This window comes from Silurus aristotelis (genome assembly GCF_946808225.1).
Source record: "Silurus aristotelis genome assembly, chromosome: 7".
Taxonomy (NCBI): domain Eukaryota; kingdom Metazoa; phylum Chordata; class Actinopteri; order Siluriformes; family Siluridae; genus Silurus; species Silurus aristotelis.
The window spans coordinates 8369582-8386674 of NC_139580.1; positions in this window are offsets into that span (position 1 = coordinate 8369582).

Below are 17093 nucleotides of genomic sequence, written 5' to 3' on the forward strand. Positions count from 1 at the left end.
GTTCAACTTCATTAACTAGGGTATTTTATTCACTTTAAATAAAACGATTCTCTTTAATGTAGTTGATGCAGACTCATTCGTAAATTAGTTGCGCCAAAAATGCTGATTAGCGATGTAATTTTCCATGAATCTGCTCTATTAGCGATTAAAATATCACTTATCTAGTGAACGTTAGCTTGTTCACAATAGCTTGTAGCATAGTGCACTGCAGCTAACACTGCAACTAATGTATTAGTGCACTGACACTAACACGCCAAAGCCGTTTCCCATGCAGTGTTTTATTTGGGACGACTTGGCATAATGTTAACATTAACGGACACAATTAGCATATTGTTTATCTGTGCATTTTCTAAATGAGCACTGTGCTACGTCCGAACTGACCCCACTGTATTTTTTTGTATAATCAATTTCTATTCTTTTCTTAAGTGTCTTAATTGGTTTTAAATACAATTTTAAACCTTTTTTTAATTCCTTGTTTTGCTTTGTCATTGAACCTGAGAAAAACTTAAACTTAAAATAACAATAATGACGCAGTCTCCATGCTACAATAATAAAAGCAAAGTTTTTCACTGTGGGGACATGTCTTTATAAGTACAATTTGACTGTATTATTTGTGTCCCCCTTTAAAAATTGCTCATGAGAAATTTTATATTTATTGTCCCCCCCTACTGTTAAATGAAATTTACACCCATGATTGGTTTGAAAGAGGCAGATGTAGAGAACAGGGGGGTATGGAGACTGGATGATCCACTGTGGTGACCCCTAATGACAGCCAAAAGAAGAAGAAGCTACATGAAACTGTCAAATTGCCTCCCCATAGCAACTGCATACAAGAACAAATAAAAAAATAATCTTATAAATTTTACATGCTGCAAGTGTGGAAATTATGTTTACTAAAATCGCAAACCAACAGTTATTTCTAATGAAACACATGCCACAAGTGACACTTAGGAAATGGGGAAATATCATGCTGACGCATATTCGTGTGGATTCACCACCATGTATGTGGACTTTTTTTACAGAGAAGTGAGAGCCAACTGCACTTACAGACATTGACATCATGCTGACATGTCTTTCCTTTTGTGGTGTATCTTTATGAAGGCCATGTAAAAAATATCCCTGTCTGGTGAGTCACACTAACCTGATTGCCAGGTATGTGGGGAAAAAAGTTTCCCTTTACTGAAAGACATTTGTCATTCAGTGTCATTAACACAAAGAGGAAATTTAAAGGTAGGGGGTGGAGCGTTGGTTATTAGTAGGTTTGTATCTCTAGTTTGGCCAACGATCTTGATGTTGTCCTGAGCTTGGCACACACCTAGAAACTCCTAGCTGTTTTAAAAATAACTCATCAATTAAAAATATTGTGAATATATCCAGTTTAAGTTCTCTCCATTGTAGCTTCAGCTTTAAAAAAAAAAGGAGTGGAATGGCTTGATATTGCCGTTCAGCCGCTTCAAGATTCAATGTTTTGTGATTCTGAGACGCTATTCTGCTCACTCTGGTTATGATTAATGCTTGTTTGAATTAGTGCTAGATACTCATCCAATCTAACTTACACCAATTGAGTCATTCTCCTCTTATTTCTTCAATCAACAAGCTTTTTTTAACGCAGAACTGCTGCCCAATGGATGTGTTTTGTGCACCATTCTGTATAAACTTTAAAGGCTGTTCTTTATGAAAAAAATACCAATACATTTCTGAATTACTCACAGCAATCATCAACAAATTCACATTGTTAATATTAAGAGGGGCTTACACTTGTTTCGCTTAACACACATAGTCCTTTAGTGTCTGTGTAATATCTTCACAATAAAGAGTAGAAGAATTGTTTTCTTTTATAGTACTGAATCCAGACCGAGACCCTGAATATATGTGAATGAATGTGGCTAACATTTTTTTTCTGACTTATTCTTATAACCAAATTAGGGATAGTTTTAGCTTAAACTTTGTCCAGGGTGCCTGTATACTTGTTTGCTGTATTAAATTGAAGAAAGTACATGTTTGGTGTGTGTTTTCCCCTGACATCAACCATATAAGATTTAATTTTAGTTCGGGCATTATAAAAATCTAACTTTTTTTTAATATACATTTCTTCTTCATTGTGTTTGAATTTGACATTTGACATCAACTTGAACAATTAATCTTGACCTGCATCTCCATGGTTTTTGGGCAAGGAGGAAAAACACAACCGGTACTCATATACTTATATATAATTATATTATATAATTTTTACTTTGACACAGACCCACACAGAGCACTTCCTGAACAAACAGAAGCTTGCGTCGTCTCCACCGCATGTGCTTTTATAGCTTCCTGGTTGTGTTGTATCCCCGCCAGTGACGTCGCGCCTTTCTGTTGTACAGTTTACACACCTGATCCAGAGCATGGTTCCCAAACTGTTGTTGATGCAGCTCGAGTTCCTGGAAGAGAAACACCTTTTCTTTGGCATTACATCATTATCAATTTGAAGTTGGAATTTGTTTTAATGAAATCTCGTGCCAGCAACGTGACAAATACTTTCTTGTAAGAGGAGTAACAGGAAGTTTTTCTCACATAATCTTGCCATCAAACTGTCAGATGTAAGCCATTGCTAATCCTTGTTACTAAAAATAAATCTAAAAAGAATTCAGAAAAGAATCAGGCCATGAATCAGGAGACACCGTCACAGAAATCAAAGTAGTATTATGCATAATGTAACAATTAAAACTCCACCTTACATCAGACACTGTAGCCTGCAAACTTGGCTGCCCCAGACTCCAACTCCCAACACACACTTGTTCACAATTACCATCATAACGATGAGTCACACCTGCTACCCAGTTACTGTTTTCAAAGCTCTTTTACAGCAACAGTTTAACATGACTTTTCAGGTTTATTCAGCTCATGGTTCCCTCTGTCAGTTTTCTTTGTATTGTCCCTCCCGTGAGTCACTTTTGACGTCAACTGTTTCATACTTCATTCTAAATTCTGGCTTGTCCTATGATATTTTGATCTCATGACTATTTGCTTGTTTACTGACTCTAAACCTATCTCACCTGATTATGTCTAAACCTGCTTTTGTATCTGCCCAGCAGTCATTACACAAAATATCTGGTGTATATAGATAATAAAAATATTGGCACACTGCCTAAAAGTGATCCTTCTTCATAGCTGGATCAGCAAGTAAGAACAATAATCAAAGGCCAAGCAAATGGCACTAAAATTGCTGAAACTTGTAAATAAAAAGTACTAATGAATGTGATTATGAATTAACACGATTTAGTATGACATTGTGGGGTTTTTGTATATTGCGTGTGACCATGATTTATGATGTAATTGTCATCCTGAAACACTCAGGCATAGGCCATGTGGAAACTTCCTAGAATGTTATACATTATTAATGGACTAAAAAAGTCTTCACTTTGAAAATGCACTGATGTGGGTTAATAGTATACTGATATCACAAACACTTGTGACCCGAGCTTGCCTTTATGCAAAATATGTAACTGTTTTAAAGTATTGAAGTTTGTTGTCCTCTCTATATTTACTTTTTAATATTGTCCATAAGCAAACTTGACTAGTGGCCTTAATATTGGTTGATCCTTGGCCACAATAAAAATAAGAAACAAAACTAGCAACCACTTTATTTGTTTTTTTCAGCGGCTCTGTATTCCTGAAAAAATAATTTAAGTAGCCTTTTTATATAGTTTTCATTGTCTGATTTGAGTTGTGAAATTTGGTGAATGAGTCACAAAAGGCATTTCAAAATAGACAAACTTAGTTAATCTTAGATGTAAAAAGATTTAGGAAGTATTGCATTTAAACTCTATTAATGACCTCATCATGGATCAACCACTTGAGTTCAGTATTATGTGGAAATTCAGACAAAAGCAAAATAGTCGACTTAGCTATTGTTTGTCCAATGACAAACCCTAATTGTGGGTTTATTGAAATAAGATCATGTGGATTGAGACTCGTACTGTACTGCCACTAGCTGTCAGAATAGCAGGAGCACATGTGAGCTTTATTTCTGTTTAATTAGATTATATTTGAACAAGATTATATAAAAAAAATATTTTCTTGAGACTTTTTAAAATATTGTAATATATATATTGCAGTTATTATAGAAAGTAGAAAGTAATAAATGTGATTTTTAACATTTATATTACAGTTTTTCTCAGTTGCTTTGAAACATTTCTCGAATCATTCTTAATATTTGCAATGTGAATTCTCAAAACAATTTGTACAAGCAGCACAATACATTGGATTTCTTGCAAAAGCCTGTATTTTTCTTAAAATCCTTAGTTCCTCTTACAAAAGTAAGTATTTTTTTAATAAAGTTTAGTCGTGTTGTCAGTATGACGCTGCACAGTCTCAGTATTTCTTTATATAAAATAAGTTTTTTATTACATTGAAAATGCACAAAGCTGAATTTCTTTTGTTTGGGATATATGAATTTCAGCAGCACAAATGTATTTATTTGATTGCATATTTGATTTTTATAGATTGCAAGAGACCGGACAGGATTCACACTTTTACTGTACTATACAAGTGTTCTGGGTTGTTCATCTGAAGGTTGACAAGATTCACCTTTGATCTATTTTGGAGAACTTGTTGAGCATTGGTTGATCTGATGCCGTAAACTCTCCATCATTAGTGACATTCAAGATTCTGCACAATTCATCAATGCCACGTTTGCAAAAATAAGTTTACTAGAAATTTTATATGACAGATTCTGACAATTGGTTTAACCATTTTACATTCAATGACTGATAATTGAACTGATGCTGAGGTGTTTTGCGGGTTGAAACTATTCAGGTAAAACCAGTATAATATATTTTGATCAACATGAACATAAAAAAACTGATAATGTAGGAAACAGCAGACACTTGTACACAATCAAGTAAATGAATGTACAAAAGCATTCTTAATTTGATCAAAGCAACAAGAAATGTTCTTATGATGAGCACGACTGAATAAATGATGTGAAGGTTGAACAAGTAGTTTTGAGATTATAATTTCTGATCTGAGAAACGCTCCAAAGCAACTGAGAAAACTGTACATAGTATTTGTTAGACATTAAGTGCTAAAACTTATTCTTAAGGCAGGTTTTTCTTAAAGCCTGAGAAATGGGAAGTGGGTCGAGCTGTACTGGGGAATCAGAAGAAATGTGGAGTATTAATGCTGTCAGAATTGGCGTTAAAGAGTATTAAGAATTTAACTGCTGTGTAAAGTCATGCAGGATAAACAAGGCTTGCTCTTTTAAAGGAAGTTGTATAATGATCATAAGACCTGCTTTCCTGCTTTAGATAAATAGAAAAGTGCACAAGGTAAAAACATACTTATAAAAAAGCAAACAAACTAGTTTAAAAAAAAAGCTTTTATTTTCAGATAAAGTTACAGATAACTTCAACAGAATGTGTGTCAATGACAGGAATTTCTGCAATGCTGACCCAAACTTGTTTTATGTTTATGGTGTTGGATTAGGATTTAGATTTGTCTGTTTAGATTTGTTTATTTACATTTATTTACAGTTTTTCTCTGAAATGAAATTCTCAAAACTACTTGTTCAACCTCCACATCATTTAGTCACTTGTGCAGATCATAAAAACATTTCTTGTTGCTTTGACAATATTGCGAATGCTTTTGAACATTCATTTACTTAATTGTGTACAAGTGTCTGCTGTTTCCTACATTATCAGTTGTTTATGTTCATGTTGATCAAAATATATTATACTTGTTTCACCTGAATAGCCTCAACCCCCAAAACACCTCAGCATCAGGTCATTGAATGCACTGAATGCAAACAAGTTGTCATAATATGTCAAGCTCAAATTTATATTAAAACTTAATTTCGTAAATGTGTCTTCAATTGATGAATTGTACAATAAATCTCGAATGTCAATAATGAAGGTGAATGTATAGCATCAGATCAACGGAAAATCAACAAATTCTCTAAAATAGGTCAAAGGTGAATCTCGTGAACCTTCATTTGGCGAACGTATACAGACCTAGCAAAATACAGAATTACACTTTCTGAAAATGGATGAACAACCAAGAAAAAAACGAACACTATTAAAGTACAGTAAAAGTCTAAATCCCGTCCGGTCTCTTGCAATCAATATGAATCAAATATGCGTTCAAATAAATTAATTTGTGCTGCTGAAATTCAAAGATGCCAAACAGAAGAAACTGTGCACCTGCACAAAAGGACTGTGCACAAAAGGACCTGTCATTCCTGAAGAAATGATATGTTCATTGACATAAATACTTAGATCTTATGACAGGCTTTTGCAAGAAATCCAATGTGTTGTGCTGTTTGTACAAATTGTTTAAAAAAATGCACTTTCTGGTTTGCAGATATTTAGGATGATTTGAGAAATGCTCTAAAGCAACTGAGTAATACTGTGTAATAAACATTATCTTAATCCCCATCTTCCTCATTACATGAAAATGAAATGTCTGAGCAACAGTCTAATGACTTATCTATGGCTAATTAATCATATTTATATTTATGGCATTTGGCAGACACCCATATCTAGAGTGACTTACCTTTATCTGATTTGTACCTGTAACCCAGCAGTGGCGGTACTGAGGTCTGAACTCATGACCTACCATTAAATAAACACACAACAAATTAAAAAGCAAGAAGTGAGCAATAGAAAATGTTGCAAAAATGTTTTTTAATAACTTTTATGTTTTTACACCATAAAAACTTACATTTTTTGCCCATTTCTACTAGCTTCGACTAAAACACTTCTTTGAAATATGTAAATAAAAAATGACCAGATAAAACATTCTTTCTTTTTCTCTTTTTTTTTCTTGGTCTACATCTAAAGGTACTCTGCAATTATCTAACCTGTATACATTATGAAGACGTGCAGACGAAGTCATACAGTATATAGATCAGCTGACTGAGCATGCCTGTCTGGTTCTGTGTCACTGATTTCCCACTGGTTTGGAATGACTTTTGATTAAAAAAAACCCGATAAACTATCTTTCTTGCATGAAGAGCTCATGACGCCATGTGACAGATCACGAGGTAAAGCGGCACGCTGTTTGACCTGAGGAATGTCAAAAACTGCTTAAGAGGCACTTAATAACAGGATAAACGGGATGTCACTCAAATTAAAATGAATGGAAGTTTTTTAAAGAGCAGCTGGATAGCAATTAGAATGTAGATATAGAATTTTAATCAGCTGTCACACACAACAGAAATAAGAAAAAAGAAAAAGATGACAACAGGTAGAAACCATAAAAGGAACCAGACTGAACAGGGAACTTGTTAAGGCTTTCGGGTGAAATTATAAATCATTGCAGCATACAGGTGTGAATTTAAATCAAACGTACTGTTTTGAAAAGTTGTCTAGTATGAATTAGAATCAGGGGGCATTCTTAATGATTACGGCACATCAACAGTCTGATGGCAAGGACATTCTGTAACTTTTGTAAACAAACCCTTATGATGTCCCATAAGGTTATGCTTTAGGTCCTATATTATTTTACACTCAATTACCAAACATAATGGTGTTATTTACTTCTACACTCAGAAATATATGTCTTACACTAATAGTATATATGACTTAACAGCTAAGCTACAAACTATGCAAAATATACTAAAAAAAAAACAACTATTGCCATATCTGAATCAAATAAGTGATTAAATTCATATTGTTTTATTGAACAATCACTTTAATTTTGTATGAATCCAGTGACAACAAGCTGTTTATTTCATATAGGATCTCTATACATGCAAATCTAATTAGATCTTCTTATCTTCTTAGAAGCTTACATACAAGTGCTTGCTGAATTGTATAATAAACTGAGGTAATATTTGTAGGAGGGACTGTGTTTTTATTTTGGCAGTCTGTAAATATGATTTGGCACAATAGTAAAGTAGTGGCTAGCAATGGTTTTTCACCTCATCGATTTGATATTTTTACAACTTAATTTAATACAACTTAATGCTTGTTTCTCTCTCTCTCTCTCTCTCTCTCTCTCTCTCTCTCTCTCTCTCTCTCTCTCTCTCTCTCTCTCTCTCTCTCTCTCTCTCTCTCTCTCTAACATACACTCATTCTGTGGTAAACCATTACTTGTTCCCAAACAGTAACTTCCTCAAGTGGTTCTTGAAAAGCTTTACTTCCATATTAATATGACCATATGACTGTACACACTGCTTTACATACAGTATTACACACACATATACATACAATATTACACACACATTTACACACAGCTTTACACACATTTACACACGGCACTGTACTCTGAAAAGCTTTGCATGCAGCACAACACACATTTACACACAGCTTCAAATAAAACAGTACACATCTTTACACACAAATTAATACACAATTCTACACAGCTTTACACAAAATTTACACACAACTCTGCAAAGCTTTACACAGAATTCTACTCTGCTTTACACACAAATTAACATAAAACTATACACAGCTCTACACACAAATTTACACAAACTCTTCACAACTTTACACACACATTTACAGATACCTCTACACTTCTTCAAAGACAAATCTACGTGCACCTTTCATTAATTTAATGTTCAGAATTCAGAGAGAAGGTGAGGTCAATATTAAGGAAAAAGAGCCGAGTGACACATTCTCTCTGTCTCTCTCTCTCTCTGTCTCTCCCCCCCCCCCCCTCTCTCTTTCTCTCTCTCACACACACATGCACACAAACACAACTGGTAAATAAAAAGGGGTGTGCTTTTTTTTTGTGGGATATGTGCACAGTGAAGAGTACTGAAGAGTAAACATATGGATAGAAATTTTATTATTACACACTGTTTACTACTTGGTAAAGGTTTATAAAATGCCAAAACAAGACCAAGCTGAATCAGCATTATTTGCATTTATGACATATGCCCTTATCAACAGGACATTTATCTCATTTACACAGCTGAGCAATTGAGGGTGGAAAGTCTTGCTCAAGGGCCTTCATGGCTTTGTGCATTGTGCCTGCATTGGCATGCTTGAATAGATGTATATATAAATAAAAACACACACACACACACACACACACACACACACACACACACACACATTATATATATATATATATATATATATATATATATATATATATATATATATATATATATATATATATATATATATATATATATATATATATATATATATAATGTGTGTGTGTGTGTGTGTGTGTGTGTGTGTGTGTGTGTGTGTGTGTGTGTGTGTGTGTGTGTGTTTTTATTTATATATAAATCTAAAAAAAAAAAGTTCTCCCACTTAGAAATCATGGAGGTGTCTGAAATTGTCATCATAGGTGCATGTCCACTGTGAGAGACATAATCTAAAAAAAAAAATCCAGAAATCACAATATATGATTTTTTACTCTATTTTGTACTATATTGTACTATATTGTATGATACAGCTGCAAAAAAGTATTTGAACACCTGTTTATCAGATAGAATTCTGACCCTCAAATACATGTTAGTCTGCATTTAAAATGTTCACCTCCACTACATTTATTATCCTAAATTAGATGCACCTGTTTGAGGTGCATAAAGACACCTGTCCACCCCATACAATCAGTAAGAATCCAAATACTAACATGGCCAAGACCAAAGAGCTGTCCAAAGACGAAATTGTACACCTCCACAAGGCTGGAAAGGCCTACGGGGAAATTGCCAAGCAGCTTGGTGAAAAAAGGTCCACTGTTGGAGCAATCATTAGAAAATGGAAGAAACTAAACATGACTGTTAATCTCCCTCGGACTGGGGCTCTATGCAAGATCTCACCTCGTGGGGTCTCAATGATCCTAAGGAAGGTGAGAAATCACCAAATACTGTTGGTAATACACTAAGACGTCATGGTCTGAAATCATGCATGGCACGGAAGGTTCTCCTGCTTAAACCAGCACATGTCCAGGCATGTCTTAAGTTTGCCAATGACTATTTGGATGATCCAGAGGAGTCATGGGAGAAAGTCATGTGGTCGGATGAGACCAAAATAGAACTTTTGGGTCATAATTCCACTAAACGTGTTTGGAGGAAGAAGAATGATGAGTACCATCCCAAGAACACCATCCCTACTGTGAAGCATGGGGGTGGTAGCATCATGCTTTGAGGGTGTTTTTCTGCACATGGGACAGGGCGACTGCACTGTATTAAGGAGAGGATGACCGGGGCCATGTATTGCGAGATTTTGGGGAACAACCTCCTTCCCTCAGTTAGAGCATTGAAGATGGGTCGAGGCTGGGTCTTCCAACATGACAATGACCCGAAGCACACAGCCAGGAGAACCAAGTAGTGGCTCTGTAAGAAGCATATCAAGGTTCTGGCGTGGCCTAGCCAGTCTCCAGACCTAAACCCAATAGAGAATCTTTGGAGGGAGCTCAAACTCCGTGTTTCTCAGCGACAGGCCAGAAACCTGACTGATCTAGAGAAGATCTGTGTGGAGGAGTGGGCCAAAATCCCTCCTGCAGTGTGTGCAAACCTGGTGAAAAACTACAGGAAATGTTTGACCTCTGTAATTGCAAACAAAGGCTACTGTACCAAATATTAACATTGACTTTCTCAGGTGTTCAAATACTTATTTGCAGCTGTATCATACAAATAAATAGTTAAAAAAAATCATACATTGTTATTTCTGGATTTTTTTTTTAGATTATGTCTCTCACAGTGGAGATGCACCTACGATGACAATTTCAGACCCCTCCATGATTTCTAAGTGGGAGAACTTGCAAAATAGCAGGGTGTTCAAATACTTATTTTCCTCACTATATATATATATATATATATATATATATATATATATATATATATATATATATATATATATATATATATATATATATATATTCTGTTGTTTTTCAGTTATCTATTGTTTACTGTAAGTACATAAGTACATTACATTAAACTATTACAGCAAGTCCTGGAAGACATGTGGAAATTCATAAGTAAATATATAAATCTTATTCATAATGACTCACTATTTACTCTGTTGCAGTTTATATCTCATTCTGAAATGAGATATGTTTCCTGTATTATGAAGACGTCTTTTATGTAATGTGATATCTTAATCCTTCAGTAATATTTGATTAGTGGCCTTTGACACGAGACAAGACTTTCCAGGCGAGGTGAAGTCAGGTGGAAGGTGGCCTGATCTAATGATCTCAGCAGCAGAGACGATAGTGTCAGCATAAGTAGGGGAGGGAAGGTGGGGGGGTTATATTCAAAGGTTATTTCCCGTCTGAGTCTGCTCACCTTTGGCTCATGTCTGACTCATTAAAATACAGGGTTAAAGTCTGTCAAGCTGCCATACACCTGCCTGTACCTGCTACCTACTTATCCATGCCTGGGGTTATAGGTGTGTATCTCTCTGAATACTCTCTGTGATGTACAATTACTTTGAAACAACTGACATAAGTGTATGTTAGAGTGAGGGTCAAAAATATACACTCGTAATTCCCAGTTTTTTATGATAGCTATTTAAATGCCCTAAAACTTCTGATGGAGAAGATGTGTAGGCTGTACAGAATATATCTTTAATGGCATCCCACAGGTTTTAATTTGCGAGGAAAATAATGTTGAATCGAATGGTCAGGTTCTACTTATAGACAGCATAGAAGATCACCAGCATGAAGGAAAAACGGATGTGTTTGTTGGGTTTTGCTTTTGTGGTTGTGTTTAAACAGTTTGTTAGTGGTAATTTTTTATAAAAATTTTTATATATAGCCTGAGCCAAATAAAGGAAACACTGTACAGCTGTCAAAGCAAGAAAATGCTACCCACCCAGCAAATTAAGGCATTTATTACACCTATTCCAGGGGTGTAAGTGTATCTGGGAATCATACTTGAGTAAAAATATATATATACCTTACTCCAAAACATACTCCATTACAAGTTAAAAGTCTCCAATTCCAGTATGTCTTAAGTTAAAGTCTTAAAATCTTCAAGTCTTTTACTCATATTGAATGTAGGCTCACCATGACACGTAAAAAGTCACACGTAAAAAGTCAAAAACAGTTGATTTGTAAGGTTTTATTTGCTAAAATACTAATCAAATAGTACACCTCAACACTGAATTAACCAAAATGAACACAACAGCCTCTTCAACACGTCAAAAACAAAAACGTGGGTAAAAAAAAAAAAAGTAGTAGTACAAAGTAGCAAAGCAAAGTTTCAAAAGGGTATCTCAACAAATTAACAAATAAAATTAAAGTCACAAAGTAGAAGAATCATGTGTATTCAATGTACAAATAAAATTTAAGTAAATTGTTTTTTATAAAAAGCAAAACCAAATATTCAGAGCTTAGTGTAATTTGACGCATCTCTCAGTCTCAGACAGGGGCAATATTTGTATTCATCTTTAACAAAAGCTGGTTCTGAAAGTTTAGCTGGTGGCTAAAAAGTTGCTCACAGGCAGCAGATGCTGTTAGCGGAGTGTTGAGCCTTACTGACATCTTCAACAGAGGTGCAAATTTCAGTTTATCTCTCATTGTCAATTAAAATATAGTGGACTATAAAGTACATATATAAAGTAACCAAAGAATAATAGAGTAATCTCTTCACTAAGTACCCTGAAAATGTAAAAAAAAATAATAATTTAATAATAATTTGACTTGTTTTTTTTATACAACTTGATCCCTGAAAGCAAACTATTCAAACAAAACACTAAAATTCTGTCCATTAATTTGCCATCCAAAAGCTGACTGGTTCTTATTAAAAGTGTGCACAACATTGTATAGGGATAAAATAGACAGGGTAAGATTGGGTCAGAATAATTTAGCTACGTCTTATCATCATTGTTCACTTTATGCTTACAATGAAATGCCACCTCTGTACTTACACTGACAATGTTTATTTGCTACCTAATTATTTACAAGGTACAAGGAATTGTTTGTAGACCTCCAAACCAGGATTGTATCGAGGCACAGATCTGGGGAAGGGTACAGAAAACTTTCCTCAGCATTAAAGGTCCCAATGAGCACAATGGCTTCCATCATCCATAAATGGAAGAAGTTTGGAACCACCAGGACTCTTCCGAGAGTGGGCTGCCCAGCCAAACTGAGCGATCGGGGGAAAAGAGCCTTAGTCAGGGAGGTGACCAAAACCCAATGGTCACTCTGAAAGAGCACAAGTGTTTCTGTGTCGAGAGAGAAGAACCTTCCAGAAGAACAACCATTCTCAGTAAAAGGTAAATGGCAGCCTGCCTGAAGTTTGCTAAAAGGCACCTGAAGGACTCTCAGGCCATGAGAAAAAAAGATTGAACTCTTTGGCCTGAATGGCTTCATGTCGGGACAAAACAGGCATCGTTAAATTAGTCGGATTGAGGGAAAGATGAATCCTGCAATGTACAGAAGCATCCTTGATGAAAACCTGCCCCAGAGCGCTCTGGACCTCAGACTGTGGCGATGGTTCATCTTCCGACAGGACAAAGACCCTAAGCACACAACCAAGATAACAAAGCAGTGGCTACAGGAAAACTCGTTGAAGTTAAATCCTTGAACCCGAATGAACATCTCTGGGGAGATCTGAAAATGGCTGTGCACCAACCTGGTGCCATAGGTGCATCAAACTAAAAAAGACTTGAGGCTGTAATTGGTGCTAAAGGAGCTTCAACAAAGTATTGAGAAAAGGCTATTAATATTTTTGTACATGTGATTTTATTTTTTATTTTTTTATATAAAAACAAACAAAAAAACCCAACTAAAACAAAAGAAAAACTATGTGTATTAATTGTTGTTTTTGTTTTTTTTTGCTGTCTTCTTGGCCAGGTCAGTTTGTAAAAGAACTATCTCAATAATAAGTTTTATCATGTTAGATAAAAGTTTACTAAGTGACTGAATAAAAATCTGGAAATATAAAAAAAACAATGTGGGCTAGCATGAGAATCTCGTTCTTATAAAGTTCCAGGGTTACTAGGTAAATATCTGTCTTTATTGTATGGTGTACATCATTGAAGGAACTAGTTCTCTCCTGTAGTCATTACTCACCACACCCACACACTTACACCCTCATACATACAGTACTTCATTCATGTTTTGGCCAAACCTAGACTGGAGCATGACAATAGTATGGAAACTATTTTGCTCTAGGTTGGATTTCTCTTGGATATTTCATTTGTACCTTTATTTATCTTGGGGGAGTGGTAGCTCCAGTGGCTAAGGCGCTGGCACTCTTGGACCTTTAAGCAAGGCCCTTAACCCACTGTAGTCAAGGGGTGCCATATCATGGCTGACTCTGCGCTCTGACCCCAGCTTCCGAGCAAGCTGGGATATACAAAGAAATAATTTTACTGTGCTGTAATGTATATTTGACAAATAAAAGCTCTTCCTCTTAAGAACTAATTAAAGAATAAAATGCTTGCCAATTAATCTTTACTTATATTGGACCATATATGTACCAACTATAAGACTTAAGTATGGATATTGTAATGTACTCTTGTAGACTTAAAAACTACATTCATTTGAATAACAAGTTCCAAAGACATATGTTTTAGTAATGTTTTATTCAAATTATATTTGCATTTCTTTTTGATTTCTCTTTCTCTTTTATTTTCTTTTTCATTTCTGTTTTTCCTCTTCAACAGTCTACTCCAGTGTCCAATCTTATCCAGAAAGTGTCAGTGTAGGTGCAGATTTTCATCGCAACTATGCCATGGATAGGACTGGACACCCTATTTCTTAAAATAAAATGAACAATGACCCTTACCCTTTAATTTCCAGGTGATTAGCCCATTAGATCATCCACCTCACCATGTGGTGCATCCCCCTTATATTCATGTATAATTTAATTACTTCATTATCATTCTTTTATCTCTACCTGTTGGTACAGACTACTGTACAAACATGATCTGTCACATGGTCTGTATTTCTATTTGCCACCCAACGTCAATTAAATTTTGCCCAGCATTTGTATAGTTTTAAGGTCCCCTGGTGGTCTAGTGATTAAGATGCAGCGCTCCCACCGCTGCGACCCGGGTTCGATTCCCGGTCAGGGAACCATCCCCAGCCACTCTTAGTGCCGGTCCCAAGCCCGGATAAATTGGGGAGGGTTGCGTTAGGAAGGGCATCCAGCGTAAAACACGTGCCAAATCAAACGTGCGGAGGATCCGCTGTGGCGACCCCTAACGGGAGAAGCCGAAAAGAAAGTTTATTTGTATAGTTTTAATGAAAAACGATCACAATGTTGTATACTGAAGGCCAGCACAGCCACCTAAAATAAGTCTCAATGTCAAACTGCTTTCTGGGATCATTTACTTAGACCTATTGTTCCAGTATGAAGATTTGTTTTTGCTGAGTCAGAATAGTGCTGGATACGATGCTGAACATCATTTGAAAACCTATTTCAATCCTCATTCACCACACCCATGGTCTTACACACTCATACATGCTCCATACATGTTGTAACCAGACTAAACTCTACGTGATCACAGACACATCCCTTTCTCTAATCGCTCTGCAGATAAAACAAAATGAACCAACATTTTTTAAGGTTGTGGGATACTTTAAAATTTTCATGTATATGTTTTTTCACTCAACAGTCCCTGCACATATTCACTGACCATAACCTATTTATTTATTTGTTATACATATATTTCCATATTTATCATGCTAAACTGCTTAACTACTTATACTAAGCAGGCAGTGATGTATGTCTATCTATCTATCTATCTATCTATCTATCTATCTATCTATCTATCTATCTATCTATCTATCTATCTATCTATCTATCTATCTATCTATCTATCTATCTATCTATCTATCTATCTATCTATCTATCTGTCTGTCTATCTGTCTATCTGTCTGTTTGTCTTTCTGTCTGTCCGTCCGTCCGTCCGTCCGGTCGACATGTTAGTTGATTAAATACACAGTTCTTAGTCTGATTCACTGTCTGAAACCCAGGTCTATCTGATCAAGCTGAATTTTTCAATGGCAAAGTTAAGGCTTGACAGAACAAACAATTAATGTTAAAGAAGGAGCCGAGATTTCAAATAAAAGTTTATCTTCTTCTCTTAGTGAAGGGAAATCACATTTTGTTTCTGTTGCATTTCACTTTTCATTTTCGATCTTTCGTTTCATCGCCCAGGCTGTGAAAACCTCTACAACATCTACAACCATGACACATCCTTATGCAACTCCTTCAACTGTTTAACCACACTGCAACCCCCCACTGCTGATAAATTCCCCCGAGTCTGATTCACAGTACAATCACTGCTTTTACACTGCTAGCTTACACCTACACACAATCTCTGTCTCTTTAGAACACTCTCCACATTCATCTCGACAAACAACTTTATTAAGATCTTTGTTTTGATGGATATTCACCCATTTTTACATACGCTTAATCTAAACTTTTATCATCTCACAAAGAAGATGCACAGTATATTATATATATATATATATATATATATATATATATATATATATATATATATATATATATATATATATATATATATATATACAGGTTCTATTTCTATTTTATATATATTTTTACAGTACAACATATTTTTTATAAATACAATAATCTATCTATCTATCTATCTATCTATCTATCTATCTATCTATCTATCTATCTATCTATCTATCTATCTATCTATCTATCTATCTAAAATATTTTTATTTATAATTTAATTAACACAGTTTATTATTATTAATATTTGTGATGTCAACATTTCAACATGTCAACATTTGAACAGTTTACATTTTTGAAACAAGTAAAATAATATATTTTAATTAGTTAAATAATATATAACAATATTATCTCTAAACAAAAAAAAATGAATAAAATAAAAACTATTACCATTTTTTTAACATCACGTTTTATTACAAGTTATTTCAGTCAGTCCAATGATATATATTGAGCATTGGCATATATATATATATATATATATATATATATATATATATATATATATATATATATATATATATATATATATATATATATATATATAATGCCAATGCTCTGTTCCATCCAGCAACATTATCACATAAATTCTCCGTCTTTTCCTGATTCATCGTTGTATAATATTAATAAGAATGTGATAAGAATGTGAGTAAAGTCAATGCTGAGCGCTTCTACACTGATCTGTAAGAGGATCTGAGAGTTGCGTGAGGTGAAG